Source organism: Nycticebus coucang, chromosome 11, assembly GCF_027406575.1.
Source record: "Nycticebus coucang isolate mNycCou1 chromosome 11, mNycCou1.pri, whole genome shotgun sequence".
Taxonomy (NCBI): Eukaryota; Metazoa; Chordata; class Mammalia; order Primates; family Lorisidae; genus Nycticebus; species Nycticebus coucang.
This window is the reverse complement of record NC_069790.1, coordinates 27,718,376-27,738,811: the sequence shown is the minus strand read 5'-3', so window position 1 is coordinate 27,738,811 and position 20,436 is coordinate 27,718,376. Positions and strand designations below refer to the sequence as shown.

The window sequence follows — 20,436 nt, the reverse complement described above, 5'->3', positions numbered from 1 at the left end:
AGAAGTGTGCCCTTTTCTCCACATCCACGCCAACATCTCTGGTTTTGGGATTTTGTTATGTGGGCTACTCTTACTGAGATTAGGTGATATCTTAAAGTAGTTTTGGTTTGTATTTCTCTGATGATTAAGGATGATGAGCTTTTTTTCATGTGTTTGTAGATGGTGCATCTGTCTTCTTTAGAGACGTTTCTCTTCGAGTCCCTTGCCCACCCTGAGATGGGATCACTTGTTCTTTTCTTGCTAATACATTTGAGTTCTCTGTGGATTCTGGTTATTAAACTTTTATTGGAGGTATAACCTGCAAATATTTTTTCCCATTCTGAGGGCTGTTTGCTTGCTTTACTTACTATGTTCTTGGCTGTGCAGAAGCTTTTAATTTGATCAGGTCCCCGTAATGTATTTTTGATATTGCTTCAATTGCCTGGGGAGTCCTCCTCATAAAATATTCACTTAGGCCGATTTCTTCAAGAGTTTTCCCTGCAGTTTCTTCAAGTATTTGTATAGTTTCATGTCTTAAGTTTAAATCTTTTATCCAGTGAGAGTCTATCTTAGTTAATGGTGAAAGGTGTGGGTCCAGTTTCAGTCTTTCACAGATTGCCAGCCATTTCACCCAGCACCATTTGTTAAATAGGGAATCTTTTCCCCACTGAATGTTTTTAATTGGCTTGTCAAAGATCAAATAACGGTAAGTAGCTGGATTCATCTCTTGGTTCTCTATTCTGTTCCAGACATCTACTTCTCTGTTTTTGTGCCAGTACCACGCTGTTTTGATCACTATCAATTTATAGTATAGTCTCAAGTCTGGTAGCATGATTCCTCCTGCTTTGTTTTTATTGCTGAGTAATATTTTGGCTATTCAAGATTTTTTGTGATTCCACATAAAACATAGTAGTATTTTTTCAGGATCTTTAAAATATGACAATGGAGCTTTAATAGCAATTGCATTAAAATTATATATTGCTTTGGGTAGTATAGACATTTTAACAATGTTGATTCTTCCCAGCCACGAGCATGGTATGTTTTTCCATTTGTTAACATCTTCAGCTATTTCTTTTCTTAAAGTTTCATAGTTATCTTTGTAGAGATCTTTTGCATTCTTTGTTAGGTATACTCCCAAATATTTCATCTTCTTTGGCACTACAGTGAAAGGGATAGAGTCCTTGACTGGTTTCTCGGCTTGGTTATTGTTGGTATATATAAAGGTTACAGGTTTATGGGTGTTGATTTTGTAGCCTGAGACATTGCTGTATTCCTTGATCACTTCTAAAAGTTTTGTAGTAGAGTCCCTAGTGTTTTCCAGATATACGATCATATCATCTGCGAAGAGTGAAAGTTTGATCTCTTCTGACCCTATGTGGATACCCTTGATCGCCTTTCTTCCCTAATTGCAATGGCTAAAACTTCCAATATAATGTTAAAGATCAATGGAGACAATGGGCAACCTTGCCTGGTTCCTGATCTAAATGGAAATGATTTCAATTTAACTCCATTCAGTACAGTATTGGCTGTGGGTCTGCTGTAGATGGCCTCTATTAGTTTAAGAAATGTCCCTTCTATACCAATTTTCTAAAGTGTTCTGATCATGAAGGGATGCTGCATATTATCAAACCTTTTTCTGCGTCAATTGAGATAATCATATGGTCTTTATTTTTTAGTTTGTTTATAGGCTGAATTACATTTAGATTAATGTATATAGAACCAGCCTTGAGAAACTGGGATAAATCCCATTTGGTCATGGTGTATAATTTTTTTTGATGTGTTGCTGGATTCTGTTCGTTAGGATCTTATTGAGTATTTTTGCATCAATATTCATTAGTGATTTTGGTCTATAATTTTCTTTTCTTGTGGGGTCTTTCCCTGGTTTGGGGATCAAGGTGATGTTTGCTTCGTAGAATGTGTTGGGTAATATTCCTTCTTTTTCTATATTTTGGAAGAGGTTTAGTAATATAGGTACTAGTTCTTCTTTAAGGGTTTGGTAGAATTCTGACGTAAAGCCTTCTCGTCCTGGGCTTTTCTTTTTAGGGAGATTTTGTGTAGTTGATGCTATTTCAGAACTTGATATAGGCCTGTTCAACATTTCCACTTCATTCTGGCTAAGTCTTAGTAGGTGGCATACTTCCAGGTATTGGCGATTTCTTTTAGATTTTCATATTTCTGAGAGTAGAGTTTCTTGTAGTATTCGTTAAGGATTTTTTGAATTTCTGAGGGGTCTGTTGTTATTTCATCATTACCATTTCTGATTGATGAAATTAGAGATTTTACTCTTTTTTTCCTGGTTAGGTTGGCCAAAGGTTTATCTATTTTATTGATCTTTTCAAAAAACCAACTTTTGGATTTATTGATCTGTTGTATAATTCTTTTGTTTTCAATTTCATTTAATTCTGCTCTGATTTTGGTTATTTCTTTTCTTCTGTTGGGTTTAGGGTTGGAGTGTTCTTCCTTCTCCAGTTGCTTGAGATGTCCCATTAAGTTATTAACTTCCTCTCTATTCGTTTTCTTGAGGAAGGCTTGCAGTGCTATAAATTTCCCTCTTAGGACTGCCTTTGCAGTATCCCAGAGGTTCTGATAATTTGTGTCTTCACTGTTGTTTTGTTCCAAAAATTTGGGGATTTCCTTCTTAGTCTCATCTATAACCCATCTATCCTTCAGCATAAGGTTGTTTAGCTTCCATGTTTTTGTATAGGTGTATGGGTATGCGGATTCCTGTTGTTATCGAGTTCAACTTTTATTCCATGATGGTCTCAGAAGATGCATGGAATCATTTCTATTTTTTAAAATTTGCTGAGGTTAGATTTGTGGCCTAGGATGTGGTCGATTTTGGAGTATGTTCCATGGGCTGATGAGAAGAATGTGTATTCAGTTTTGCTGGGATGAAATGTTCTGTAGATGTCTGTTAAGTCCAGATGTTGAATAGTTAAGTTTAAATCTAAAATTTCTTTGCTTAGCTTCTTTTTGGAAGAACTATCCTGCACTGCTAATGGGGTGTTAAAATCTCCAACTACTATGGAACTGGAGGAAATCAAGTTGCTCATATCTGTTAAAGTTTCTTTTATAAATTGAGGTGCGTTCTGGTTGGGTACATAAATATTAATAATTGAGATCTCATCATATTGAGTATTACCTTTAACAAATATGAAGTGCCCATCCTTATCATTCCTTATTTTGGTTGGTTTAAAGCCTATTGCGGCTGCAAATAGGATTGCAACACCTGTTTTTTCTGCTTTCCGTTTGCCTGGAGTATAGATGACCATCCCTTCACCTTGAGTCTATATTTGTCTTTTAATGTAAGATGAGATTCTTGTATGCAGCAGATATCTGGCTTGAGTTTTTGTATCCAGTCAGCCAACCTGTGCCTCTTTAGAGGACAATTTAAACCATTCACATTAATTGAGAATACTGATAAGCCTTTCGAGAGTCCGGTGGACATTTTTTTTTTTTTTTTTTTTTTGTAGAGACAGAGTCTCACTTTATGGCCCTTGGTAGAGTGCCGTGGCATCACACAGCTCACAGCAACCTCCAGCTCCTGGGCTTAAGTGATTCTCTTGCCTCAGCCTCCCGAGTAGCTGGGACTACAGGCGCCCGCCACAGCACCCGGCTATTTTTTTTGTTGTTGCAGTTTGGCCGGGGCTGGGTTTGAACCCGCCACCCTCGGCATATGGGGCCGGCGCCCTACTCACTGAGCCACAGGCGCCGCCCCCGGTGGACATTTTTAATCCTTTGCAACTGTGGAAGTTGGAATTTGATCAAAATTTTCTGGGTGGGTTTACATTTGTGGTGGAGGGTTATGCTGATCTTTATGAAGGATAGGTCTGAGAATATCCTGGAGAGCTGGTTTAGTTGTGGCAAATTTCTTCAACATGTGAATGTCGTTAAAGTATTTAATTTCTCCATCATAAATGAAACTCAGTTTAGCTGGGTACAGGACCCTGGGTTGAAAGTTATTTTGTTTTAGGAGATTAAAAGTTGATGACCATCCTCTTCTATCTTGAAAGGTTTCAGCAGAGAGATCTGCAATTGTTCTAATATTCTTCCCCTTGTAGGTGATGGTTTTCATTCGTCTGGCTGCTTTCAGAATTTTCTCCTTCATATTAACTTTAGTGAAACTGATTATGATGTGTCTGGGGATGTCTTATTTGGGTTGAGTCATGCTGGAGTTCTGAAACTGTCTGCTATCTGAATTTCAGAATCTCTTGGCATGTCTGGAATTTTCTCCTTCATAATCTCATGGAGAAGAGACTCTGTGCCTTGTGAAGCAACTTTGTCGCTTTCGGGGATCCCTATAAGACAAATACTGGTTTTCTTCAAATTATCCCAGAGCTCTCTGAGCGAGTGATCTGTTTTTGCCCTCCATTTCTCTTCCTCTTTGAGAGTTTTGAAGCGTTCAAAAGCTTTGTCTTCAACGTCAGAAATCCTTTCTTCTGCTTGCTCCATTCTGTTACTGAAGGATTCTACTGTGTTTTTCAGATCTTGGAGGACTGCAACTTCTTGTGTCAATGTGTCAAAATCTTTGGTCATTTGGTCTTTGAATTCATTGAATTCTTGAGATATCTTTTGGGTTACTGCTTGGAATTCTAATTCAATCTTATTTGCTGAATTCGATTTCTGAATCCAGATTCCAGATTCTGAATTCGATTTCTGATATCTCAGCTATTTGTTTGTGCATGGGATCTTGTGCTGTGTCTGCCCCACTGATCCTTGGGGGAGTTGATCTACTCTGATTATTCATATTGCCAGAGTTTTTCTGTTGATTTTGCCTCATGATTGTTTTTCACCATTGCCTCTGGCCGTCCTCAGAGTTGGGGAGGTGTCTCTCCAAGATTAGACCCCAGCGGGATCACTCTATTGTTACTGGATCTTTTTAGGGAGTGAACCTGTGTAGTTCCTCTGGGGTTGCCCCAGCCAGGGAGTTCTGGATGTGGAACAGCTCCAGAGTGTGACACCCCCGGATCCAGCATCAGGGCAGGGGGTGGTGCACACTGCTCTGGGAGTGCCTGGTGCCTAGTGACTTTGGCACAGAGAGCCCAAGTTTCCAGCAGTCTCTGGCCAGGAGAAGGGCTCTGTACAGAGGCAGGGAGGGTTCCAGAGGGCATGTGGCTACCAGAGTCCCTGGCCAGATGAGTGGGCCAGTGTGGAGGTCAGTGTGGAGTGTACAGGAGGGAGGATGCGGGGTTGCATGGCTCCCACAGTTCCTGGTCAGGGTGTATGGAGGACCCACAGGCACGGGTCATGGTTGGAGGTCGCAGGGCAGCTCTTACCCAGGTCTGGGCGGGCGCTGGTTATGGTCTCAGCGCAGTTCTTATGGAGGTCTGGGCAGCGCAGCTCTTACGGAGGTCAGGGCGGTGCAGCTCTTACGGAGCTGTCATTGACAGAGGTACCACACATGCTGTGGTGTAACTAATCACCTTATTAATGGCTTCACTTTTTTGGGTATCATTTTCCATGACGTTTCCTCAAATTGGAGTTCCCCTCGTGTATTTGCTTATCTGTTAATTAATCCCCAAGGCAGAACTTTGACTTGTGATGGAGGCTTTCCACAAAGGAAGGAAAAACTCTTTTTGATAGGGCTGTAGGATCTGGCAGGAAAATTCACTTTTAGATTTCATAGACAAGTTAAGAGTTGAATTTCAAAAAAATTGTGACTTTGGTTTAATACATTTCAGTGCAGATTCTGATGTCTCTTCTGAATATAGCTGACCTGCTTGGAATGCATCAGTTTAAAAATCCTGAAATTATTTTTAATATTACATGCTATTGGAGGAAGGGGATATTAAAAAATTGGATGCCGGGATAAGGTTGCAAGCTGTAAATATTAAAACATGTATGTAGCTGATATCATTTTTGTGGTGGAGAAAAGAAGTCACATTATTCATTAGCTGGCAGAGTATGAAAAAACAGTTAGTACATTTTCTCCCAGTCCCAATTTTTAATCAGTTCTCAGTGTAAACTATCAGTTTTCCTTTGGACCAGCACTGTCCTGTAGATGGATGGAAATAGTCTCTTTCTGTGCTGTCTGATAGACTAGCCACTAGCCAGGTGGGTCTCTTGAGTACTTAAAATGAGGCTAGTGCAACAAAGGAAACAAATTTTTAATGAATTTAAAATTAAAGAGCCAACATATGCTAAGTGAAATAGGCCAGTCCCAAAAAACACAAACAATGTATGATTTCACTTATATAAAGCACCTAGGGTAATCAAACTCAGGGAAACAGAAAATTGAGTGCTGGTTGTCAGGGAATGCAAGGAGAGGGAAACAGAGTTGTTTAATGGGTACAGAATTTCAGTTTCACAAGATAAAAAAAGTTCTGTAGAACAGCTGCACAACAACGTGACTAGACTTAATACTACTGAACTGTACAATTTAAAACAGCTAAAGAGGGGGGCACAGTGACTTGTGCCTACAATCCCAGCTACTGGAGAGTCTGAAGCAGGAGGATCAGTTAAGACCAGCAGTTTGAGAGCAGCCTGGGGAACACAATGAGACCCCCTTCTCTAAAAAATAAATATAAAAAAAATTAGCCAGGCATGGTGGTGCACAGCTGTAGTTGGAGCAAGTTTGGGAGGCTGAGGCAAGAGGATCACTTGAGTCCCATAGGAAGCTTCAGTGAGCTATTAATAGTGTGCTACTCTGCTCTAGGCTGGATGACACAGCAAGACCTCATCTCAAAAAAAAAAAAAAAAGACTAAAATGGCAAATTTTATGCTATATGTGTTTCACCACAAAAAATAAAACATTAAAAATATTAAATAGGCACATGTAGCCAAAGGCTACTGTAATTAGATCACGCAGCTTTAGGCATTGTGCCTTTGGCTTTGGTAAAGTATCCTTAAGCTCAGTTGCTAGCCACCATTGTCCTCTGCACAAACTTCTTTCAGGATTCATGACTTCCTCGAGGGAACAAGATATTAGTGCTTCCCTGGAGCTCACTGCAAGAGCTGTGTATACCAGCATTCACCCTCTGACTGGTGGCAGGAGAGCGGAGTTCATGCCTGTGGGACTGGAGGGTTGTACTCCTGTAACTAGGAGACTGCTTACAGAATGTCTACAGACAAGGAGGGAGGAAGCTGTGTGGGAGAAAAGATCTTTGTCCTCAGTTCAGTGAGTAGTTATTGAAGGCGTGAATGCTCTCAGCCCAGGAAAGGGTTTTCTTTGCATGACTGCCCAACTACCCTGCCCCTTTGTCTCAATGATGCTAGAGTGTCCCTAATCAGTCACCCTTCCAGTAATAAGAAAGCTTTGAGTTGCCTGCAAGGAAGACAATGACTATGTATATAAGCTATAGGCTCATTAACTGTCTTGCAAATAACTATGACAGCCTGCCTTCACTTACGCAAAGAATGAAACCCAAATAGGCCATCAGGTTCCCAGCTTCACTAAGTGAAACAAGGAAGGTTAAATTCAATGTCTGTGCATTCCACCTTCCAGAAAAGGAAGGAAGAAATTACTATATTCTTGTTTAATAAATTTGTTTTTTTTTATTACTGCCATTCCTTCTGAACTGAAAATAGAACAAACAATAATCATTTATAAATTGATTTTTCTTTGGTATATCTGCTATTGAAATAAACGAAGTGTTTGGGAAAAGTGTTATCAAAGTAAAATTGGGATGTCGCTGACAGCTGATAAATTATCTCAGATTCATCAAGTTCTTCCTGAAAGAAAGATTCTACCAAGTACTTCACTGAAAGCTCAAAACAGTAGAGCGGTGATTTTCAACCGATGTGCCACAGCACACTGGTGTGCCATGAGAGGATCTTAGGCAAGCCGTGAAAATTTTTAAAGATCTTTAAATTATTTTTGAAAGAAGTTCAAAGTATGGTAAGTATATTCTTTTTCATACTCTTTTTTTTAAATCAGCATCATTAAAGTGCACTGCAGAAGTTTAAATATAGGTTCAAGTGTGCCCTGATATAAAAAAGGCTGGAAAACGCCGCAGTAGGATATAAAGCTTTAGGACTCCATAGACATGAATTCCAGCTCCTAACATTGAACACAGAACTATCTAATGGCAGATTGAACATTTCGGTGAGCTTTGGGAGCCCACCTGAGTTTAAATCTAAGCCCTGTCACTTCTCTAAGGCTTTATATAACATGGATAAAGACAAGAGGTTAGTTCACCCTTCCCCAGGTTGCAGAAAGATTCAAATGAGATGATACTGCAAGTACTTACAAAGAGCTCAAAGTATCATCCAGGACACAGTAAGGACTCAACTGTCACGAGAACAAGAAAAGGATACTTGATGAAAGCTATCCCATCGTTAAATTCTACCTGTTCAGACTTCAGAAATTTGCCTTTTCCTTTGATGTGTCTAACTGCTCTTTCACCTTTTCAAGATTAGCTTCATTGCCCCCTCATGACTTTTAAGAGATGCTTAACATTCCTTTCTCTAATTCCAAGAGCAGCATCTACTCTAGCAGTTAACTCTGTGGGCTGCAGTGCCAGTCTTCAGCTAACATAGTTCCCAGGGCAGCAGACTGTAGATTTGTTTGGTATGGTCCAGAGCAAGGGTCCTCAAACTGCGGCCCACAGGCCACATGAGGCGGTGTGATTGTATTTGTTCTCGTTTTGTTTTTTTACTTCAAAATAAGATATGTATAGTGTGCATAGGAATTTGTTTATAGTTTTTTTTCTTTTTTAACTATAGTCTGGCCCTCCAATGGTCTGAGGGACAGTGAATTGGCCCCCTGTTTAAAAAGTTTGAGGACACCTGGTCCAGAGTCTTGCCCTCGGGTAGTGGTTTCTAGACACATGAATTAGCAGTCAATATTTTAATATCTTGAGATTTCCCCCACAAACACTCAGCTATTTGGCTTCTGCAGAAAACTCAAAGATCTGGCAATACGGGGTCCACAATCCTGAGTGACAGAAATACTGGAGTTGGGTAGTGTTTCCTCTCCACAAGGCCCATGCTCCCCACAGACACCTCCAATCTGCCACCGAGGCCAGTGTACTCGTTTGCGATGCCTGCCTAGCACAGGACCACAAGTATATAGGCACAGGAGAACAATACTACAGAGACACCCAGACCCTAGTCCCCATCCTAACTCCACCCACTGACTTTGAGCCAGTTTCCTCCTAGGAGACTAACTCCCATACAAAGTGCAGCACTGGAGTTTGCGTGAAGAACATGGTGAGCACCTAGCATGGTGGCTGTTCATGGTGGCACTCAAGCTGACTGTCTTCTTATAGCTCACTGGCAACATGCTTTAGTTCCTTACTGCCCCAGACCCTACTGTGCTCCTTCACCCTCTCACAAATGGTTTGCATCTGGCACAGCAGACACGCTCATGTCCCAAAGTGTAACTAAAATGTACTTTAAAGGAGAAATCGCTAGCTCTAACTATTAACTAACAGAGACTACGGATGATACCACAGGGACGTGACCAGCAAAAGCCAGACTATGGGAAACCCTACCAGACAAAGCTGGTTTCTTCAAAAATACCAACACAAACTTCGAGAAAAAAAAATTGCCAGGCATTGTGGCAGGCACCTGTAGCCACAGCTATTCAGGAGGCTAAAGGCAAACACATGAGCCCAAGAGTTTGAGGTTGCCATGAGCTATGACACCATAGCACTCTACTGAGGGCGACAAAGTGAGACTCTGTCTCAAAAAAAAAAAAAAAGAAAAAGAAAAAAAATTAAGCGACGTTACCTAAGAGATATATGAACCAATTGCAATAAATAGAATTTATTAGATCCTGACTTAAATATAGTATACAAAAATTTTATAAGACAACTGGGGTTTAATGAACACTGATTGGATATTAGATGATACTAAGGAATGATTGTTAATGTCTTAGATGTGATCATGGTGCTATGGCTATGTCTATAAAAAGAGTCCATATCTTTTAGAGATACCTACTGAAATATCTCAATGTAAAATGATCTGATGAAAGTAATGCAGGATGAGGATAAAGCTAAGACAAAGAAAGATTGGCTATGAAATAAAAAATCGTAAGGCTGAGGCAGAAGGACCACTTGAGGCCAGAAGTTTGAGACTAGCCTAAGTAATAGCAAGATCCCATCTCTACAAAAGTAATTTTTTAAATTAGCTAATGATGGTGGCATGTACCTGTAGTCCCAGCTACTTGGTAGGCTGAGGCAGGACGAGGCTGCAGTGAGCTATGATCCCGTCACTATACTCAGTTGCCTAGAGCAACTGAGCAAGACCCAGGAAAGGAAAAGAAAGAAAGAAAGGGGAAGGAATTGTTAAAGCTGGGTGATGGGTACCTGGAGTTCACACTACTGTTCCTTTTACTCATGTAGATGCTTAAAATTTTCTGTAATAAATAACATTTTAAAAGTAAACTCCATGATAAGATGTTTAAATTCTTTAAATTTTAGAGATAGCACTGGGATAATCTAATCTAAGGAGTATCTTCTGGATTTCTACTAGTAAGGAACTTATTTGTGGCCTCAGAGAGCTTCCTGAGGAACATTATGGTAGGACAAATGGAAGAGATTTATGATTGGCTTGGTATGTTCATGCACCAGAGGTAGAGTACAGTCGCCATTTTCTCTACCTTGGCTTTATTTCTTTTCCTGGAGTTTTAAAACACCTGACTCTGCTCACTGGACTTCAAGCCCCATGAGAGCAAGAACTCAAATAAATCCTTATTTCCTCGGCACCCAGAACAGAGATTGGCACATAATAAGATCTCAATAACTCAGTGACTGAAAGGGGTGGGAGACATCTATATTTCATCTTCAATGAGAGAAAAAGATCAACAAAATTTGATTTTGACACAGCACTCCCATGCCATGGTTCAACCCACAATATTCAAATTTAACCCAACATCAAAATGCTCTGGAGAGCTTGTTAAAATGGCAGATTCCTAGACATGTCCTTCTCAGAGATCCTGATTCAGTAAGTCCAAGTTCAGCTCATAGGAAGAATGCTTTTAACAAATGCTCAGGTGATTAGATGCAGCCATTTCAGACTGGTGTGTAATATCCACTCAGTATTTCTAAATCACTAGGACTGGATGAGAACTATTTTTTGAATACTCTTTTTCTAAGCGACTGAAATTATCACAAAGTTATTTGTTATTCCATTCCCCAAATACTGCAATTCGAGGTGATTATATTAGAGACAGGAAAACGAAAATAACATCTATTTAAAAATGGAAAAATAAAATCCCATAAAATTAATGACTGCTCAACTTGACCGTAACACCTGATCATGTAACAGACTACTGGTACATTCTCCTGCACACAGTAAATACAACCACTTAGATAATCATAAGAATAAAAAAAAAAAAAGTAAAACATATTTATAGTATGTAATTGGCTATCTATGTGTAGCATGGAAAGTTGAAAGTACATAAATACATAGGGGAAAACTGATGAAATGAAAAGAGGTCACACAAATATATGTGGTATCGTTGAAATTAGGTAGACGATAGATGCAAAAAGATCATAAGGAAATGCAACAAAAATTTTAAGAGTAATATTATCTCTGGATCATAGAATTCTAGGCAATTTCCTAACCTCTACATATGTAGGCACTTTCAAATTGTTCACATGCAAATGCAGAATTTGTAATGGAAGTATCTCTTTTCAAAAAAAGGAAAAGAAGCATTGCAATAAAAATAATTTGTTATCCAAATCATTTCAGCTAATAAATATGGCCCTGTAGTAAGACAGAGACTCTAGGCTGAGGGAAAACCCCACAGATCAGCAGTGGCAAATGAACTAATTTTACCTCTTGGCCACATCTGACTCTGCCTCATTTGAAAGATGCGATCATAATGAGAAGTATGAATTAAAGCAAAATGTCTAATGTCTTGAGCCATGCAATAGACTATTAACTAAGGAAATGTTAATAATTCAATGGCATGCTGTGCGTCACAATGTACTCCGGTAGAATCTGTTCATAGGCAACTGATTGCTTTACAAAAGTTTTCTTCCAGTCACTCCAGAATTTCTCTATGTTTAAGTGAAAAACTAGGAAATACACTTGCAACATACATGAAAAAGAGCTAACTTCCTTAACATATCAAGAGCTGGTACAGATCAATAAGATGACTACCTCAAAGGAAAAATAAGACAAGTATATAAACACTAGTTCAAATAAAAATAAATACTAATACTAATAGACAAAATACTTATTGAAAATATTATTCCCTATGCAGCCTTAAAGAAAGATGGAGACTTTACCTCTCTCATGTTTACATGCATGGAGCTGGAACATATTCTTCTTAGTAAAGTATCTCAAGAATGGAAGAAAAAGTATCCAATGTACTCAGCCCTACTATGAAACTAATTTATGGCTTTCATATGAAAGCTAGAACCCAGTTATAACCTAAGAATATGGGGAAGGGGGAGAGGGAAGGGAGGGAGGGAGGAGGATGGGCAGAGGGAGGGTGATTGGTGAGATTACACCTGAGGTGCATCTTACAAGGGTACATGTGAAACTTAGTAAATGTAGAATATAATTGTCTTAATACAATAACTAAGAAAATGCCAGGAAGGCAATGTTAACCAATGTGATGAAAATGTGTCAAACAGTCTATGAAACCAGTGTATGATGCCCCATGATCACATTAATGTACACAGCTATGATTTAATAAAAAAAAAGAAAAAGAAAATGTGTCAAATGGTCTATGAAACCAGTGTATGGTGCCCCATGATCACATTAATGTACTCAGCTATAATTTAATAAAAAAAAAAAAAGAAAAAGAAAATGTGTCAAATGGTCTATAAAACCAGTGTATGGTGCCCCATGATCACATTAATGTACACAGCTATGATTTAATATTAATTTTAAAAAATTATAAATAAATAAAGTAAATTATGTTAGTTCATGGTGCAAGCATCAACTACAATCAGGGAACATGTTCCTGCACTAAAGGTGCTTACTCTCTGGTAGTGACAAAACTACAAATAAATAAATTAGTATAGATTCAAAAAACAAAAAAAAATAAAGAAAATATTATTCCTACTCACAATTAAAGAATTACAAATTAAAGTTAAGTTAACAAATATATAAGATTAACAAAGATTTAAAAGTTAGATAATATTCCATCTTGACAATTGTTTAGGAAAGTAACTTTGGGTAATTTGGCCAAATCTAACAAATTAAATGTGATCTGTATTACTTAGTTATTTTTTAAGGACAAAATTACCCTGCAGAGATACTTATCAATTTACATCATAATGCAAATTATTTTATTCAATTATTTATACCTTCTTTTATATCCCTCTACCATCTAAACCATTAGAATAAAGGCAAATGTGGGTCAACTATTAAGCCCTGTGCTTGAATTTTTATGCCTGTAAACTCATTTATTGTTACCATCAACCCCTTGGTGGCACAATATAGGAAATGAAAGAAGAAAGGGAGTGAGAAGATGACAAACAGAATCTTTGACAATTATGCAATTTTTGTCTAGCTACAGGGAAAATCCTAATATAGACACATAGGGAATTAAATGTAATGGTGCTTTGAATTAAAATGTCCATACCTCTCAAGTGTATCTCACAATGCTTTCACATATGAAGACCTTGCAACACACCCTTGAATGTGGCCACCCATTCAGATATTTGGGCCAGCAAGAATTTCATTAAAGCCCATACAAAAATGAAATGTCACCTTCTATGAAATCAGAAAGAGCATTTATATTGGTAGAACCAGAGGAAGACTGGTCTTTTATGCACAAGTATACAAATAAAAGTTATCTCAGTATAGTTTTAATAAATTAATGTAAAGTCTAATATGCCATACTCATCCAACAGGAACCACCTAATGAAGTTGGTGGATACCTCTTCTTCATGCTTTTTTTTTTAGAGACAGTCTCACTCTGTGCACTGGGTAGAGTGCTATGGTATCATAGCTCACAGCAACCTCAAACTCTTGGGTTCAAAAAATTCTCCTGTGGCTCGGCACCTGTGGCTCAAGCAGCTAAGGCGCCAGTCACATACACCTGAGCTGGTGGGCTCGAATCCAGCCTGGGCCCACCAAACAACAGTGATGGCTGCAACCAAAAAAATAGCCGGAAATTGTGGCAAGTGCCTTAGTCCCAGCTACTTGGGAGGTGGAGGCAGGAGAATCGCATGAGCCCAGGATTTGGAGGTTGCTGTGAGCTGTGATGCCATTGCACTCTACCCAGGGTGACAGCTTGAGGCTCTGTCTCAAAAAAAGAAATTCTCCTGCCTCAGCCTCCCAAGTGTCTTGGACTACAAGCATGCACCATATCACCCAGCTAGTTTTTCTATTTTTTGTAGAGACAAGGTCTTGCTCTTGCTCAGGCTGGTCTTGAACTCCTGAGCTTAAACAATCCACCCACCTCAGCCTCGCAGAGTGCTAGGATTACAGGCCTGAGCCGTGGCACCCAGCTCACCCCAGTTTAAAAAAGGAAACTGACAGTGATGTCACTCTCCTAATTAAGGGTAGAACCAGAGCTGGGGCCCTCTCTCATTATAGGGATGCATTTATCTCATTTTGATTTGCTAAAATACACATGTCAAAATGGGGACGTTACTTTCCAATACACTATGCAGTTACATCAGCCTTGCCTTTGTATATCCTAGATAAAGTCATACCACCATAACCCCCACTAACACTGGGTCCATTAACTCCAAATCCTGGATCACCACCGTGATCTGCTTATTCTGCTTCATAAAATCTCGTAACAGCAGTGCCACCCCAATAAATACTCCCTGTCTCCATCTACAGTGTCCTTGATCTCTCCTTGTAGTAGTCCCTCTCTGTCCATCCCTTCCCACTTCTAGTTCCTATTCAAGCTTCTTCTTACATGCCTGATTCTTTAAACATTGTCACAAGTCTCAGCCAAGCCTCCACTTCCTATTAATGATCTAGACCCACACAGTCCAATAGACATATAATACAAGATAGACATGAACCACAAATGCAATCTTATATTTTCTAGTGGACACAATTAAAAAATAAAAACTGCAAAACTATTTTTTTTTTTTTTTTTTGTGGGTTTTGGCCGGGGCTGGGTTTGAACCTGCCACCTTCGGCATATGGGACCGGCGCCCTACCACTTTGAGCCACAGGCGCCACCCTGCAAAACTATTTTTAATAATAGTTTATTTAACCAAATATATTACTTCAATATAAAATCAATATAAAAATGATTGATGAGATATTTTAAATTCTTTTTTCATATTTAATTTCTTAATTGGATGTGTATTTCACACTCACATCTTGATTTGAACCAGCCACATTTCAAGTGCTCAATAGCCACATGTGGCCAATAGCTACCAAAATAGATAGTACATACCTATACTCTCTCTCCAATGAAATGGTGATTAAAAAATTTTGCTTACCTGTATTTTTATTGTTCTTCAAGAAACACAAATAGCATGTGTTCATGTATTTTTAAAATTTGTTAGTTTAAATATCTTTGACATACCTTCCCATTCATCCTCTAATGCAAGTTATTTTTTTTAAACGGCACTTTGGTTGCATGAGCATGGTCTTCACTTCAACACTATCTGTCCACACCAAGCTCCTATCTGTTCCACTGCCTCAATCATTCTCCCCATGCCTTGCCTCCTGCCACCTTCTCCCTCTGCACATCACTGATTGTGAAAGTGCAGAATATCCAGAAGAAACATTTTCCACATCCTCGCCACCTCTGCACAAACACTAATCACACACTACTTGTAACTCTGCTTTAGTAGATCTGGGATCACTATTTCACAACTCAGAAAATTAAAAACCAAATTATTCAAAAGGGCTCTGTCTTCGGTGCTGCTTCAAAATTATTTTCAAATCGTCTTTTTTATTTTTCCTTAAAATTAGAAACAGTAAAAAAACATCAGAAACACGGTCCACTTTGGTTTCTTTTCAAAAGAAACTGGCTTAATAGTTCTCCACAAACACAAGCAACTAAATTTTTAATCACAGAGTATATTTCTCACTTGAAAGATTTTAACCAGAATTATGTTTTTGTTTATTAACTACAAAAATAGTTTCATCACTGGAAAACCTGAACATGAGGTGGACACAGCATAAGAAGCTAAAAGGGCTTAAATTAGGAAACTAAGGTATAGACACGATTTTAAGGTCTATCATTTTTAAACTCATGTTACAGTTTGGTTTCCTGTTGCTCAAAGTGTGTGCCCTCCTAATAACAGGTTTGCTAATTCCCCCCTCACAGCCACTCCCCACGTCATAAAAGAGAAGTTAAGGAACCTGGATTCAGGTCCTCACTGCCAGTTGCCAACCAGCTGCATGATCTTGATGGTGCATTCATGCCCTGCTGTTCCCATCCTTCCCTCTACAACAGGGAGTCCACAGCATGCTCCTCTGGCAGCCCCTAGCTCTCCCGCACCTGACCTAAACTCATCTTTCTCTACTCCACTATTCCCTAAGCACTTGCCTCCTCAGGCATCTCCTCCTTCCAAAAAGACAAGATGGCAGTGAAAAGGGAAGGAAAGGCTGTTTAAAAAAAAAAAAAAAAGAGTCACCTTGCAAGAATTCACCATTCCCTGGTGGCTGGGTGCTTTCTTATGCTGCTAAATCAGTTCTGCCAATGAAACTTGCTCTATGAACATGGTATTTGTTGTGTTGGCTCACTGTTCTTAGATCGTGTCTACACTATACACCTATCTCTTTTAAGAGCCACTTGCAGGTACAAAGCAACTCGAAGTTGTGTATCGAACAGACAGCAGCAGCTAGACTTCAGTTGAGCCAGGAGAAAATGAGATCAAAATTGCGAGAGTTTTAATTAGGTTTTGAATCAGCTTTTGATAAGGTAGGGAAAATAATTTCAGCTCCCCACATTTCTCACTTAACATCCCTCAGGACTCTGCCGCAACCCTAAAATCTAGCCCGCTCCACGCACAAATCACTCCCGGCCTGATACCCAGAAGAGCCTTCCCTGTTGCTAATTACCTCACCAAGGCGTAAGTCAAGGGCAGCTGATGTTAGTTGTGGTCTGTGCTGCTTCCGCCTGGCCTGATTTTTCATGCTGCCATTTTGAATTAACGTAGATTTCCTCTGCAACTGATGCTGGGAACACACACACACACACACACACACACACACACGCGCGCGCGCGCGCGCACACGTAACCCCAGGACGCTAGACACGAGCGTAATTCAAGGCACTTGCAAGCTAGAATTGAACAGAAAAGCCATATTATTTAACAGACCCCTACAAGGTCAGTTTTGAGCCATAGCAAATGATAGTTTCCTTAGATGCTTTAAAGGACATTTATGTCCCTAAATTCGAGTTCTCGCCAATTCTGTAAAGTTTAAGATCCTGCTTTGCAGATCACACCCGTCTCCGCCCTCACGAGTGACGTCGCCAAATAATTGACGCTTCGACACTCAAGGCAAACTAAGGTAACAATCATCTCAGAAATACACGACAGCCTTTTATCAGCAAGTGCCCCCGCGCCGTCGCGTTAACCTACCCTAACCCCTAGGAACGCCCCGGGTGCAGCTCAGGGGAATCGCACCTAGTCCCACGCGTGGCCGACTACACGACAGCAACCTCCCGCGCGCGGGCACTTAGGGGCGGGCAGTCCCCGAGGCCCAGGGCGCACCGGGTGGGCGCGCGGGACAGAGTCCAGCCAAGAGCAGCGGGCCCGGCCGGGCAGCCATGCTGGCTTCGTGCCGGCCCGTACGGCAGGTGCGTTACCTCCGAAAGGTGCCAGGCTCTTCAGCTCCGGACTCCGGGAGCTGCCGGGGGGTGGGGTGACCACGTAGGGGGCGCACAGGCACACACCCCAACTGGCAGCAAGTTGGTAGTCAAGAAAAGGATGACGAAAATGTGCCGGGGGCAGGTGGGGGTAATAGAGTTAATAAAAGAAAGTGGGGGGAAGGGTGGGGTTGGGATGTGGGGAATGGGGGCAGGTTCCAACCTGGCTGCAATGCCCGTGCCCCGGGTGCGGGATCCATCCCTCTCCTGCACCCCAGCAGCCCCGGAGCCCGAATCACCCCCAGTCCAGGCCAAGGCCACCACTTCCTCAGTCCGGCGAACCAGCGCCCGCAGGGGTTCGGACTCTGCCAGCGCTAGGCACAGTTCGGAGGGACAGAGGCAGGAAGTGAGGCACCGGCGATGGCGGAGGGGGTGAAACCCCGCTCCCGGGGAGGCGCCCCGCACTTCAGTCATGGCCCTCCTCGGCTCACCTGCGGGGCAACAGGCTCCAGGCTGCGCTCTGCGGTGCTGAGGCTGCGGCGGCCGAGGGTGTGGGTACTGCCAGACGCCGATTACTGCGGCGACATCTGGGGCTGCATCTGCAGGGGCGGAGGCGGACGCCGGTCGCTGCCTCCTCCCCAGACTATCCGCTGTCTGGCCCGCCACCCCCTGCAACAGCTGGCCCCGCTCACGTGACCGCAGGGCCCACGCCCCCGGCCTCTACCCACCCTCGGTCCCCGCGACCCGCCGCCCCCGCCCGGGGTGGCTGCCTGGGCCGCGGCGCTGTGCTCCGCCTCCGAGGGGAGGGCGTCTCCGAGCCGGAGAGGCCCGGAGGGCGGATCTCGCCGCAGAAACTGGCTCCCTCTCCCCTCCTCGGTGGTGGTGGTGGTTGTTTTTGTTGCTGTCTCAAAAGGGAGACCCAGGCCCAGCTTCTGGGCTCCTCTTTCCGAGGTTACTAATTCTGAGTCCTCCGAGCCTAGGCAGGATTTCCCCGCGGAGAAATGTAACCAAGTCGACTCCCTGGTTTTAAAGATGCCCTCCTGTACCATGTTGATACCCCAGATCTCGTACCTAGTACTTGGACGTTGTGGCACAGAGAGTTTAAGTAATTTGTCCAAGGTCACACAGCAAGTAGCAAATCCAAGATTCCTTACCTGGATTAATCTACGAACAGGGGTGTGTGCGTGTTTGTATGCCAGCGTCAAGGTCATCGGTCAGGATATTACACAGACTCTACCTTTTACCATAAATAAGAAATCAGTAACTGTCTCTTCATCTCAAAGGATGTGAAGAAATAGTTCACAGGAAAATAAATGCAATACCACTCAGGCACACGAAAGATATTCAAGATATGCAATGAACTGCAAATCAATTATAGGAGGTTACAATTTCCACCCGTCCAATAAGCAAAAATCAAAAAACTCCATAAAGGACAATTGGCAATATCTCTCAAAATAACAAATTTATATATATTGTCCTCAAATCTATGATTCCACTTCTGGAATTTATCCTACAGATACACTGACATCAATGTGAAATGATATGAAGACAAGGTCATCCCTTGCTACATTATTTGTACTAGCGAAGATTGGGAGCAAATGTCTATAGATACAGGGCTGTTCAAAAACATTATAGTACATCAATACCATGAAATGCTATCCAGCTTATTAAAAAAATTAGGATAGTCTCTATATACTGATATGAAAAGATTTCCAACCAATATTAGGTGAAAGATTAAAAAAAAGCAAGGTGTAGAATGTTGTGTGTGGTGTAATCATTTGTGGAAGAAAAAATACATATATTTGTATATTTGTAAATGCATAGAATATCTTTGGAAGAATATGTAGGAAACTGTAATAGTAGATGCTGCCTGGAAACAGAACTGGTAACTGGATGCTGGAGGGAGAGAGAGACTTCTTTTCCATGTCTTTTTTGAACGTTGTGCCTGTGCTTACAGTTTGCTACATAAGTGAATGGATAGAGGGAAAGCGCTGGGGAAATTGGGGCAGATACTGTAGAACAGATCATTGGTCCATAGACTCTGGGGGATCAAAGGTACTTTATTGTTCATTTAGTTCAGCCAAGGAAACTACAGCCGAATGAGTTTAAATAATCAATGTTAGAAAGTCCCAATGTTACTGGATCCTAGACCAGATCTATTCAATTCAGAGCCTCTGAAGCTACAGCCAAGGAACTTGCATTTTTGTCAAGCTCTAAAAGGGGTGGGGAACCTGCAGCCTCAAGGCCACATATGGCCTTCCAGATCTCCAGCCCCTTGACCAAATCCAAAATTCACAGAACAAATCCCTTTATTTAAAGGGATAAATAAAAATCCCTTTATTTGTTCTGTAAAATGTGGACCTGATTAAAAGGCCACACTCAAGGATTCAGAAGGCAACATGTGGCCCCAAAGCTACAAATTCCCCACCCTTTTAATGGTACACTACTGCTAAGAAAAATAATGCAATTCTATGCCTTTCTGTAGCCAGCATGTGTTACTTCTCATGTAAAGGAAGACACTTGCACCCTTTGGTGGCCAGCTATGACCTCAGAACACAGGTATGGGAGACGACCAGCATATCTACCTGGCCTGAAATCTTTGAAGCTTGTTGATGTGTCTACATGGGCACAAGGCTATGAGGCCAGGAGCCCAGGAATGCATGAAGATTAAGAGATACCTATTTTCCCCAGGGACTACATAGAGAAGCTTATTATATGGGATTGTGAACATTTATTAAATAGCAGCAATACATTTTGTTCGGCTTTGTGTATGAGAGACAGATTCTGCTGTTATTCAAGGTTCATTAATAGAGATAAGGG

At 41.1% G+C, this 20,436-nt stretch overlaps 1 protein-coding gene across 8 annotated transcripts in view; it reads right to left on the bottom strand.

The window, feature by feature from the left end:
* SCRN1 (secernin 1) overlaps window positions 1–18,420 on the bottom strand; it is a 100,431-nt gene extending 82,011 nt beyond the window's left edge. For 4 of the 8 annotated variants that reach the window (XR_008383644.1, XR_008383645.1, XR_008383646.1 and 1 more), the window contains exon 1: window positions 18,108–18,420. The gene's annotated coding sequence lies outside the window, so the exon portion shown is untranslated. Of the gene's footprint in view, window positions 1–16,866; window positions 16,959–17,839; window positions 17,984–18,107 lie in introns of those variants that run through there. The other 4 variants (XM_053608978.1, XM_053608982.1, XM_053608979.1 and 1 more) reach the window with 3 other exon arrangements.
* Window positions 18,421–20,436: the final 2,016 nt, after the last annotated feature.